Source organism: Strix aluco, chromosome 21 (assembly GCF_031877795.1).
Source record: "Strix aluco isolate bStrAlu1 chromosome 21, bStrAlu1.hap1, whole genome shotgun sequence".
Lineage (NCBI taxonomy): Eukaryota > Metazoa > Chordata > Aves > Strigiformes > Strigidae > Strix > Strix aluco.
Genome location: NC_133951.1, coordinates 10,128,952 through 10,141,199, shown reverse-complemented (window position 1 = coordinate 10,141,199; position 12,248 = coordinate 10,128,952). Strand labels below are relative to the sequence as shown.

The 12,248-nt window shown below is 46.1% G+C and overlaps 1 protein-coding gene across 5 annotated transcripts in view; it reads right to left on the bottom strand.

Moving 5' to 3' along the window:
* RAB11FIP4 (RAB11 family interacting protein 4) overlaps positions 1–12,248 on the bottom strand; it is a 127,879-nt gene that overhangs the window by 23,744 nt on the left and 91,887 nt on the right. The window contains exon 1 of one of the 5 annotated variants that reach the window (XM_074847199.1): positions 7,084–7,116. The exons of the other annotated variants lie outside the window; for them this stretch is intronic. The gene's annotated coding sequence lies outside the window, so the exon portion shown is untranslated. Of the gene's footprint in view, positions 1–7,083; positions 7,117–12,248 lie in introns of those variants that run through there. 5 annotated transcript variants of the gene reach the window in all.

The following is a 12,248-nucleotide window of genomic DNA, read 5'->3' as shown; positions in this document are numbered from 1 at the left end:
TTAGGAGACACTGCTATTCTGAGTCACTTGTTTCCAGTGTACCTGCCATTAGCCGAAACCAGTAAGAGAGAGAGGTTCTGACGACCTGAATATGAATCACTGTTTCTCATTCTGCTAGGCAGTTCCCTCCTTTGTTGGCTGAGTCAAAAGAGATGAAGTTGCTGCTTATGATCTTGGAAGATTCACATAAAAAATGAACTTTAAAGTGCCACCAACACAACATAGCTGTGGGTAGCTTTAAAGCAGTAAGTACTTTGCACTTTATATAATCGGATGCTCAGGATAACTCCAAGTGCTTCTCAGGCAGTTGGCCAGACACTTGTATAGCAACTGTTGAATATTCAGCAACAGTTTGCACTATAGAAGCACCTGCTGCCCAAAGATCCAAGGCCACTTCACAGAAACTAATGAATTCCCTTCCTCGAAAGAGGCAATTGTGTGGCTGCATTGAAGCCAGATGAGTAAGCACAGCCTGCCTTTGCACAGCCATCCCAAACAGAAGCAGAAGCCAGCAATTCCCATGGATTCCTTCTGATCCTTGTGGGGCAGGAAAGTGGCGTCAGCATTAGGTGGGTATGGGAGTACAGCTCTGCCTTGCCCTGCAGTGACCCAACTGGGCTTTCCCAGGTCGGAAGCAATCCCTAAAATATGCACATAAAGCAGCTGAAAGCTGGTAACTCAGCTGACAGACAGGCTCCATGGCATGCCTACATCAATACATCCATGCTGAAGAGCAAGCTTAGCTAAAATTCACTTCTACCACAGCCAAGTCACCAGCACCCCTGACATTTAGACAGTCATCCAGTATTCCAGAGGAGACAGGGAAGAAAAGAGGATCCGAGTCTCCCACCACTGGGCAATTTAATTAGCAAGAGCTGGAACCATCACACACGACCAGAAACAAGAAATGCCACATGCATGTCAGCTGTGGCACTTCCCTCACCAGGATCATGCCCCCAACCTGCACCTATCTACAAGCTGAATCTGCTAGCTGTGGGACAGATGCAAGTCTGGGGCCTTGAACCCTCCCCATCCAGTTTCTTCCCAGCAAAAGTACAGGAAAAGTCACCTCACCACAACTGGAAGGGAAGAGGTGTCATGTGGAGGTGTGCCAGGCTTGGCAGCCTCAGATGAAATGTTACTTACTGTTGTACATCCACCATAGAGAAAATCCAGGCACTCTCATCTTTATTTAAGCAGCCACTGCATTGGAAGGCAACTATTCTCTTAATTACTGGGTAACAAAGAAGGGTGTGAAGCATTTCTCACCAATGTGTTTTAGAAACATGCCACTCCTCTACAAATGTTTACTTATTTACACCAAGTGGGCGATGAACTCTTTTTAAAGCACAGATTCTCCCCCAACATATTTCCTTTCATTTTCAGTTGTCAGGCAGAGGTGGGGGAGATGCAGATCTACCCTTTGATCTGACAGGAGAAACTACGTGAGAGGAAGATGCAGAAGCACTAAGTGAGACCATGCTTCTGCATCTGTGTCCACCAGGAAGCTGAGCAAGCGACTGCTGGCTCTCACCCACGCAGCTGTGGCCGAGCACAAGGCAGAGCTGGGGCTGCGGCTTGCAGGTAGGTTGATGGGGGAGGGACGAAGTCATAGAAACTGCTTCCATCTCCTGCTGCAGCATGGAAGAACACCAAGTCTCCCCACATAGCTGGGAGTTTAAAATCTCCCAGAGTTCAAGATCAGTGTGCAGAGCACGGTTATTTTACTAAGCTGTTCAAATAAGAAGCTATTTTAGGGCTACGAGTTAGTTTGTTCAATGCAATAGCTTCCTCTGACCGTTTAGTTACTCAAATCTAATATTTGAAGCTCAGTTTAAGGGAAAGGTTCACATACTGCTGCTGTGGGTATTGGAAGGGACTTCTAGGGGCAAGTTTATTCCTAAAATCCAAATCTAGGAAGGACCGAGTGCTGGACAGCATCCTAGGGAGTGGGTGAGGAGTCCTCAGACAGAGGGCAAGCTCTGCCTGTGCTGCAGCGAACTGCCAGCCTCCGTTTCCTTCACAGGGTAACATCTGTATCTCATACAATCATGCAATTCAAGGACAACAGGTTTTGACTGAAAGACCAAGCTTCAGCTTCTGGGCTGTTCATGCTGAACCACACGAGCAGAGGGCACAGAGGTTCTGAAAGGCTGCTTTGTGCTCTGGTTAGGAAGTTCAAACTGACGTGCCTCTTCCAAGGCAGAGGAGAAAGGCAGCGTGCAGCCTGGAGCCAGCCAGGGAACGGCAGGAGTCAGGAGTGTTTACACTCTGCTACCTGTCACTTTAATTGGCCATAATAGACATGCCAGACCTCATCATGCACAGGGTCTAGATCCAAGCACTCCTTTTCACAGGTCATTGCTTATGCTCTGAAAGTTTTAACATTAAAAGACTTTAGCAGACTGCTAATTTGATCCTCTAAAGAAAGTTAAAAGAAAAAATAAAAAGCTCTTTCCTGTTACTTTGAAGTTATGTCCCATCACTCCCTGGGCTGCTTCCCACTACTGGACTATCATACTCTCATCAGCCATCACTGGAGGCTCAAAGCAAGGAACATTCCTTTGCAGAAGGAAAAAATATCCTAGTCCGCAGGGTCAGGAACAAGAGTATATTCCCTTCACTGGTACCACGGTCCTTCCCATGGAGTGAACTGCTGGGACAGCCCACAGCAGGTACCCACTCGCCTGCCGCCCCTCCTCCAGGCCAGGGCACCCAGGCCAGGCAGCTGTATGTTGAAATGAGCTGGGTCAACTCGGCATCGCCTTTGCAGCATGCATAGGGGAGCTGCAGCCCTTGGTTTAAACAAGCTGGTATACAACTGAAAAAAAATGATTCATGATATTTGCCTAAAAAGATCTGCACAGCAGATAATAAATGTGACATGATAAACCCTCTTGAGAAGCCTTTGCCTTGAGATGAGACAATCTCTATTTTTAAAGTCAGAACAGCAGTAACAGGGAGGGAGGACAGAAAATGTCAAACTCTTACCAGGGATCGGTTCCTGGGACTGACGCTCAGGCCTGCCCTGTTAAACCTGCCCCTCTGAGCAATGGGGCCAGTGAAGGTAACTCTAGTACAGCACGGGCAATAGCCATTACCACGATGTTGGCATGGACAGTTGGTGATAAAATTATGAAGACTGCTGTGCCCTGGACACCATATGGCCAACCGCAGGCCAGATGTCACGTTCCTTGCACACAGGAAACACGGCGCTGCAGTTCACAGTTAAAGGCCTTCTAAAGACACCCCAGTATAGACCAGCCTTAAGGGTCAGAGGTAAGGTCAGATTATGTCATTTTGAGGCAATACTACAAGTGAACATCTAAACCATGTCAATGAGAGCTGGAGGCTACTTGCAAAGAAATGTCTTTACTTTAAGCCTAAAGCACAGTCCAGCACTTGCTTCTCAGTTCAGCTCCTTAATTAACCAGGTCTGTAAATTACAAGATGCTCTTTGCAACTAGTATTTGCTGCTCAGCAGACAGCTGAGCTCACATGCTAACTTGTTTTCCTTGACAAGCCTCAAGGTCACCCAGTTGGGTACTCAGTAAATAGCAAAAAACTTGCATCATACTTGCCCGCGGGTTCTGCAGGCACATGGCTGAAGAGCTCCTTGAGCAGATTTGGTGCTGCTGGGCAAGGAAGAGGTTACTCCTGGTACCTCCAGGAGTACCATTAGGCACAAACAGCGTGAAGAACAGGAAGAAGCTGTCCCAGGCAGGAACAGTCCTGCCTATGGCTAAGCTAATTATTTACAGTGGCCCTGGTCAAACCCCCTTCCCCCAAAGAATTTGGAAACTATAACATTTTCTTTTCTATACTGCTGCAAGTTTGGCCTCCAGCAAACACAAGGAAATAAAGACATTTAAAGAAAAACAAAGAAAACAAGATTTTTGCCTCACAAATCATAGTTCTGTCTTCCCGCCCACCCAGGTTAGATTACACTGCAGTCTCCAGAGGGGAGGAATGATTAGGGAATGGGAGCAGTTTCAGACCCCAAGAGGTAGAGAAACATCTCGAGTTTCCCCAGCACAGTAAGAAATCCAGCCATGCTTGATGATGAGTAGTTTACGTTGGCAAGCAGAGGGAAAGCATTAAGGATGTGGCTTTGCCCTAGTTTATACGGAAACACTTCCCAGAGCTCATTGGTCAGTCTGAATGCAGACAAGCCTAAAAACTAATTTACTTCATGTTTAAGAAATACTAAAGTAGCTCTGAAGAGCTCTTCATTAGGAGGAGGAAGGAGCTCAAGGACCTTGGCTGCTCTTCAGCTGCTAGCAGGGCAAACCACAGGTTAAGGTTTCCCTGCTGCAGGAATAACTGGAATTGCAGCCTTTATCCAGCAAAGTTTGCAAGCACTGATTTTTAAAAAAATTCATTCTCCCCATCTATTTATAAAAGGCATTTTTTTTTTTATTTTTGAAGAAAGGCTCTCATATACCTGCTATTTTATTTTCTTACAATGAAGTGAACACACTTAATTGTAGAAGTGCTGCCAAGCACATCATAGCACTTACATGACAAACGCAAATTAACAACCCAGTGATCATAAACTCTGGCAGAGTCAACAAGCTGTGTTTTTTCACTTATATGGTAAAATAGAAAACATGGCTTATTTTAGAGTTTACAGCTATGTGTGGGCAGGAGATGTTTCTACCCTTGAACCTGCACAGACAAAACAGATAGGGACCAAGCAGAAATCTGTTATAACATTAGTTTGCACACTAAAAACAAGATTTAAAGCAGACCCAGAGACCCCTACTACTAACCAGCAGTATAAGCTGCAACACAGTGCCCAAAGCACCATTTTATGCTGTCAGGAAGCACTTACAGAGCCTGTCTTATATTTGGTGCAGTGATCAACCTAAATGACTATAGAAAGAACAAAAGGACTTACATTATTACACTGCAATTCAGAATTTAAGAGGTCAGCTACCCAAACATGGTGGGCATTTTTGAATATTAATGTTTGGATAATAGTTACTTCAGCAGCAATCCATGAGTAGCTTTATAACCATTTAAATTATTTCACTAGGACACTGTATTGAAAGGACTGGAAGAATTAAGGTCAAGGTATGCTCAACACATGTAACAGGATTGGTTAATCAATAACTGCAGCAAAGCTACTCCATTCCCCTTGCTATTTTCGCACAGAAAGCGTTTTGGTTTGCAGCCTTTACACATGGCTAAGATCCCCCAATCACCACGGCATTAAGAGCCCTGACAAGGCAACCCCAGCTGAGAAACATCTGCATGTCAGGTGGCTTCTGGGAGACTTGCTGCTGTTTGCAGTAATTCTTCAAATAACAAAGTTAAAAGAAGCCCATTAAAAGAGGTTTAAAACTGTTTGAAGGCTACCACATCTAGCATTGGGAACAGCTCAAGCTCCTCTCAGTTTGGACAGATGCTGCCAAACAGCCAGTAGAAATGCCACTATCTCCTTCTGTACCCAGCTGTGTGAATAACATTCCACACTACTGCACATATCTGGTGGTGACGCCATGTTATTCCCCCCTTCCCAAATTTCAGAAGGGCCACTGGCAGAAAAATCACTCGGATTGCCAACAAGTTCACACTTCACTTCTTGCTGAGAACCAAGAAACAATTAGGGATGGGAAATCCAGTCCCACCACCGGGGAGCAACCCCGCATTCAGCACACCATCTGACTGGAGTGAGACTATTTTGAATGGGAGCACCTGTGTAGCATATCAAAAAGTGCTGAAAGAATCACAAATTATACTGGTATAAGGGCTTGAATACAGGTACCATGAAGCCCACGTTCAGGGACCCTATTCTGAACCTATTTCAGAAGTGTTCTCTCATCCGTCCCTCTTCCTTAACATAAGTAGTTAAATCAGCCAAATAACATGAGGATAAATTGTTATCTGTGCCCCCAAAGCCACTAACCTTACGCATCTGCCAGAACAAATGAAGATTATTGCTACTAGCAAAGCAGCAACATTATCTGCCACCCAAAAATCAGCACTAGAATGGCACAGAGCAAGGACGGTGTTTGCCTGCCCCAGGGTCTCTGTCATGGGTCACTTCTGTGCAACAGAAAAGCACAATTGCCTGTCTCCATTTCAGAGACACAACCGACTCCAGACCAAGAACTGTTAACATCTCCCACCGCTGAAAGCTGCAGAGGGAGATCTCTGCTGTGAACTGCTTTCTTATGCTGCCAAGCACATATAACACAGGCCCAACTCTGTGCAGTTCATCAGAGGCAGGACCGCTTCACCGACTGCTTTAGGGCCACACAGGTCCCGCATGAGGGCTACGTACAAGATCTGTAGTTACAGAACAGACTGTCGTGACAGCCACATACTAACCGCAAATCATTTTTTCCTGGCTATGTCACCAGCATCCCAGAGCCAGCAAATGCATTCAGAACCACAGTTGGGTATTAAAAACATTCAACAATAAGTAATGGCAATCCAAACACAGCACCAGTGCCACAGAAAATAATTACAGAACAAGCCTGTGGCTTGCATTCACCCTTAAAAAGTACTCTTTTCCCCTCTTCCCCTTTTAAAGATTTAAAGCCCAGATCTCAGGCATGTCCAGGTGACAGACCTGAGGGCTGCATGAGGCTCAGCTATGCAGGAAGACACCCCCTTCTTCCCCGACACCCCCGTTTCACCACGCATGGCTGCCAACACAGCTGCATAGGGTTTTGCACTGTCCCCATGTAAGAGTATTGCCAGAGCTCTCCAGGAGCTGCTCGCTTCTTCAATTCCACAGCCAGTCCAGCCTTTCAGCCTACACGACTCCGGAGTGACAAAGCCCTCCCTAGGCAAACAAGGAAAAAAAAAAAACCCAAACCAATCCAGCACGGTTTCGCTATACCTATTTCCTGAATTTCAAAACGCTCCGGTGCAATCATGAAAACACAGAAAGGTCACAGAGATGCTCTTCCCCCCTCCTCGACCCCCGCAGACCCTCGCCTGGGTGGCGAGGAGCAGGTGGAGCGGAGCAGCCCCACGGATCCCCCTTCTTCCCTCACGGCGGATCCCCCTTCCCTCACGCCGGGGCTGTGGCGTGGAAACCCCCAACACCGCCGCCAAGTTGCTCCTCACCCCACACGACGATACCGGCCACCTCCCGCCTTCTGCTCCCGGGCTGCCCGTACCTGGCCCGGCGCCGGGAGGCCGGTCCCGTCCCCACACCCCGTTCCCGCCCACAGAGGGGGCGGGCAACAGTTGGCGGCGCGCGCGGGCCCGCCCCGCCGTTGCTAAGCGACGCGGGGGGTCCGGGGGTAGGCGCTCAGTACCGGGGTTCCGTGACGTTACAGCGCGGGGTTTGCAGGGGGGGGTGTCCGGACTTCCCCGGGTGTAGGGTGGGCGGACACGGACACAAACGTCCCGGTCGCACGCAGGGGTGAGTCGGGGGTTGGGGGTTGTTGTTCGCGGTTGGTTCCTCCTGTGAGTTGGTGTGAGTGACGCTTCCCCGACCCCGCCGGTGGTTTTAGTCGCAATTCTTCAGTTTTGGTCAAAATTATCCGTGACAACTGGGAAAAAAGGAAACTGCGTGGGTTTCCTGAGAAATGAAATGTGGCTTAATACCCGGGTAATTATATATATTTTTATATATACACACACATATATATACACTCACACATATATATTTACATCTCTCTCTATATATCTGTGCTCAAACCCAAGGCAGCCAGAGCGGTGGGAAGGAGGTCACTGAGCAGATCTGGGTGAGGGCAGGTACAGCATCGCCTCCGCCCAGGCAGGGCACCCACCAGCCTCTCCTCGCTGGTGTCCACCAGCCCCTTCCTGCGGGTGGTGAGTCTGCAAGGAACACATCTGACATGCCAACGGAGGAATTTTTACAGACCAATGTCGGGTTTCCAACGCCTTATAAAGGGAAGGGGCTGTCGCGGCAGACAGGCCACCCCCGGGCAGTGGGGATGTCAGGTCCCCAGATAGGGACAGTGTCTGGGGACACCAGGGTTCACCGGGGCTGACCTTGCCTGCCTGGTGTGCTCTCATTCCTACAACTGGGTGATGATAAAACGCATGTATGGCCTTCCTGTGATGGTGGTGCCACTCTAAAACACCCTCAGTGTGCTACAAAGCAAACCAGATCCTGTTAGGAAGTGATGTCTGTTTTGTCCTTGATTTTAATCCCTTTAGTTACAAGATAAAGAAAAGCAAAACAGAAAGGCTGAGAACATTCACACTGACTTAGTTATTTTAAATTCACTTCACTTCTTAGAAGTTGTGTAACTTCCTTTTTTGCAATGCTTCATAAGAATTGTGTTTACTGTGCTGTCTGTGCTAATAAAAAATTAAAGAAATGAAATCTGTTTCTGTGGCTTTGCAGCAGAGGACTCAAAGGCAGAGGGTGGTATTCAAACAAACATTTTCTGCAAAACTCCTTTCCCTGCCCTTACCGACTGTCACAGTTTTCACTGGAGTGTTACACACAGAAGGAAACACCGTCTGCAGGATTTAGCCAGCAGACCAGCACCTCTCTAACAGATAAAACAGCAAAGTTAAAACGAGTATTATAGTAGAGATGTTAAGAACATAAGCCCAACTGTTGGGTACACCTGCTGCATGTATTACTCAGTATACTACCCAGGACTTTGCCATTTATTACACAGTAATAATTGAGAAGGCATAAATGTCTCATTGATAGAAGCATTCCTCAGTAAAGGTCCTAGAAAATGTACAAGTTTTAGACAATCGCTTCTTATTAAGGAATGACTATATAAAAACTTTATTAAGTAATAACCATAGCTATAATACAGGTCCATTTCCCACTTCATTAAAGCTAAGCCTGATTAAGTGGAGATTGTTACAGGCTGGCTTTGATCTCCATTGAGACAAAACGCTTGTTTTTTACACATTTCACGGTAAAGTGGTAATTTTCTGTTTAATAAGACTTATGATTTATTTCCTACAAAGGGAAAAGCCAAGCACGCTGTCACGGCTGGGGGAGGGCAGGTGGCCATCACTGCCGTCTCTTGGAAGAATGAGAATTATATCTGGAGTGACACAGACCTTTAACTGCTTCATGCCTAAGAGCAGCGAGGGTGAGGAGGAAAAGCTGCATGTCTGCAGATTCCGCTTAGTAAGACTGGCAGCTGCAACTCAAATCAGTGCCATAGAAGGAGATATTGCACGATATGTTTTTTCCATCTGAGATTGAAGATCTATTGTCTTGTCATGATTTCAGGCAGCTGAGGAATCTATGCAGGTTAGTAATAGCTTAGATGACCACAGACACTGAAACATGCTGCAGGCTTCATGCTTAGTTTGTACGAATAGGATCTGCAGACTGAGACTCTCATGAACATGGTATTTTCTGACTCCATTAATAGCAGACATTCTGCTTTTCAAAAAAAGGCCGTACAATGGCAGATGTGCTCCTCCAGTACCGTAATAGCTGGCCTCTGGAAATGGCAGGGCATTCCCTCACACTCAGTTTCCACCTTAATTCATCTTGGTTTTTCCTAAATCCCCTCTGCCATATGCCTACTTGTACAGAGCGGAATTTGCAAAGTATGTGTACTCTTGAGTCCTGTCCAGGGTTTGAGGTTAGGATAGTGACAACTACCTTTCTGTTAATGGAGAGTAGACTTTTAACCCCATTATCATGAGAAAGCAAAGAGATGGCTACACTGGCAAAAGGATGCTTGGTACTGCCAGATCCCACAGATGAATAATGCTAAGTAAGCATCCTGAATGAAAAAGGTGTTTGCAGAAGCATGCCAGAGGAAATCTGGGCAAAATATTCATATCTGGGTGCTTAGAGAAAGATTGCTAAATACAAAGTGGAGTACCTAAATCACCATCACTGCTGACTTCCAGTAGCAGCCAGAGTGCCTGTCGAAACCAGGGGCTCCTGGCCAGGAAACGCTGGGCAGGGTACGTTGTTGAAAGGGTTTATGGCAGGACAACCTGCTGATCTTGTACAAAGCACTGCAATTTCTTCTGGAGCAATTCTGAACAAAGGCTGGCACCTCCTCTGCTGTTGCAGAGGCAGAACCCTTCCTCTGAATCTCACTAACGCATCGCTCACTGGCTAGTCACCCTAATGACAAGAAACTGGAGCTGAAATGTGAAGAACAGAGACTAATTAATAATGAAGATAATGAGATCACCCGAATGTATATACCAAACCCACTTCTTAATTATCTCATGAAAACTGGCAACTCCAATCATGCTTCAAGGGCCTTTAATCATGCTCTCTGATGAATATTGGTGGCTATTTTGCACAGATACTTATGTAAAAATATCTTTTGTGTGGGTTTTCCCCCTACAATAATAGCTGGCCAAGTTACTACTGCACGTAACTGCTCTGCTTCAAAACGAGGTATCGCAGACTAGTAATTACAGCCGGCCTGATCTTCATCTCATCTACTCTCATCTTATTTTGGAGTGCCTCCTTTGAAGAAAATGCAATGAGACTGGTGTGAATTACTGCAGTATTATTTTGAATCCCTTTTATTATGACAGAACAAACGAATAATGATCCCTAATGAAGCTAGTTTCTGCAGAAACACAGGGAGCATGCAGTCCCTGCCCCAAAGATCTTACAATCAGAATAGGCAAAAATAGACTTTGAGGTAGGGAAAAGGGAAAGGAGAAAGTGCAGAATGAACTCTCTCCCAGCTACAGTTTGTTCCCATGACTTGTTTGAAGGAGAAGTCAGGAGGATGCTAAGATAGGATGAAGACAGGAAAAGTGTGAAGCTGCTGAGCTGAAGACTGTAGAGGAAGAAGCAGCAGGCTGCATTTACAGCAGCTAGAGCCTTTTCAGAGCTTCCTGCAGTTTCCTCCTTGCCCTCCCCATCCCTGCATCCCTGGACAGGGTGAGGAGGTCAGCTCCAAACTACAGCTGCACGGGAACGTGGCTCTGGGTGGAGCAGGCTCAGTTCAACCCCTGCTCCCACTCCCAAAAAACAAGACCCCAAGTATCTGCAGAGAGGCTTATTTTAGCAAGTAAGGAAGCAGCTCTTTAGACTCTACACCATGGGGTAGACCATGGGGGTCTGCTCTACCTAAGATCCCCATTAACATTAATAAGAGCAGAGTACTTGCTTGTATGCGACCCTCAGGAATATGGCAGGCAGCCTGGCAGATCAAACAGCACAGGTCAAACGAAGGGCTCGCAATAGAAGGTCTCTGTGCCCACAAAAGCACTGAAGGCATGATGGGGCTGGCTGAGGGCCCACTAGCATCAATTCCTTGGACCTATAATGAGTTGGACCTAGCTCTATGGCATGCAATTATAGCATGTATTTCAGGGGACTTAACCATTGCTCTCTCTGGAGATGAGCTACTTGCAACCTCTTTGCCATCAGTAGGTTACATTTTGGTTGCTTAATGAGGCTGCATTTGGAGAGATTTTCTGTGTTCCTCTCCAAAAGCCTGAGGGACAGTAAGTCAAGAACTAAGAATCCAAAGGCTGGATAATGGAACAGCATATGCAACCCCTCTGAAAATTGGTTTATTTTTTGCTCATCACTGCAATTGTATCATTAGGTTTTTCATATCAAGCTCTGAAGGTGTCTCACAAGAGTAGCTGTGAATCCACGATTAAAGCACCTTTGTCGAAAGCATCACAGAAATATGCCAGGCACAAAACCTATTCTATTTAGCCTTGGTCAAAATTCCCAAAAATAAAAATTAAAATAAAACAACAGGTTACATGAGGAAATTCAAATGAAAAATACATAGCTGGGAGGACTGTGCAGACTGAGGGCATGGACACATTCACTTCGCAGATAAGAGCACAGAAGACGACAGGGAAAGTGTGAGCATTTGTCCTGGTTTCAGCTAGGATAGAGTTAATTTTCTTCCTAGTAGCTGGTACAGTGCTGTGTTTTGGGTTTAGTGTGAGAATAATGTTGATAACACACTGATGGTTTAGTTGTTGCTAAGTAGTGCTTATCCTAAATTAAGGATTTTTCAGTTTCCCATGCTCTGCCAGAAAGCAGGTGCACAAGAAGCTGGGAGGGAGCATGGCCAAGAGAGCTGACCCGAACTAGCCAGAGGGCTATTCCGTACCACAGAATGTCCGGGGGAGTGGGCTGGGAGGGGTGGATTGCTGCTCAGACATCAGTCAGCAGGTGCTGAGCAGTTGCATTGTGCATCACTTGTCTTTTCTTGGGTTTTATTCCCCTCTGTTATATTCCTTTTCATTACGATTATTATTTTTACTTTATTATTATTGTTGCTGTTATATTTTATTTTAGTTATTAAACTGTTCTTATCTCAACCCAC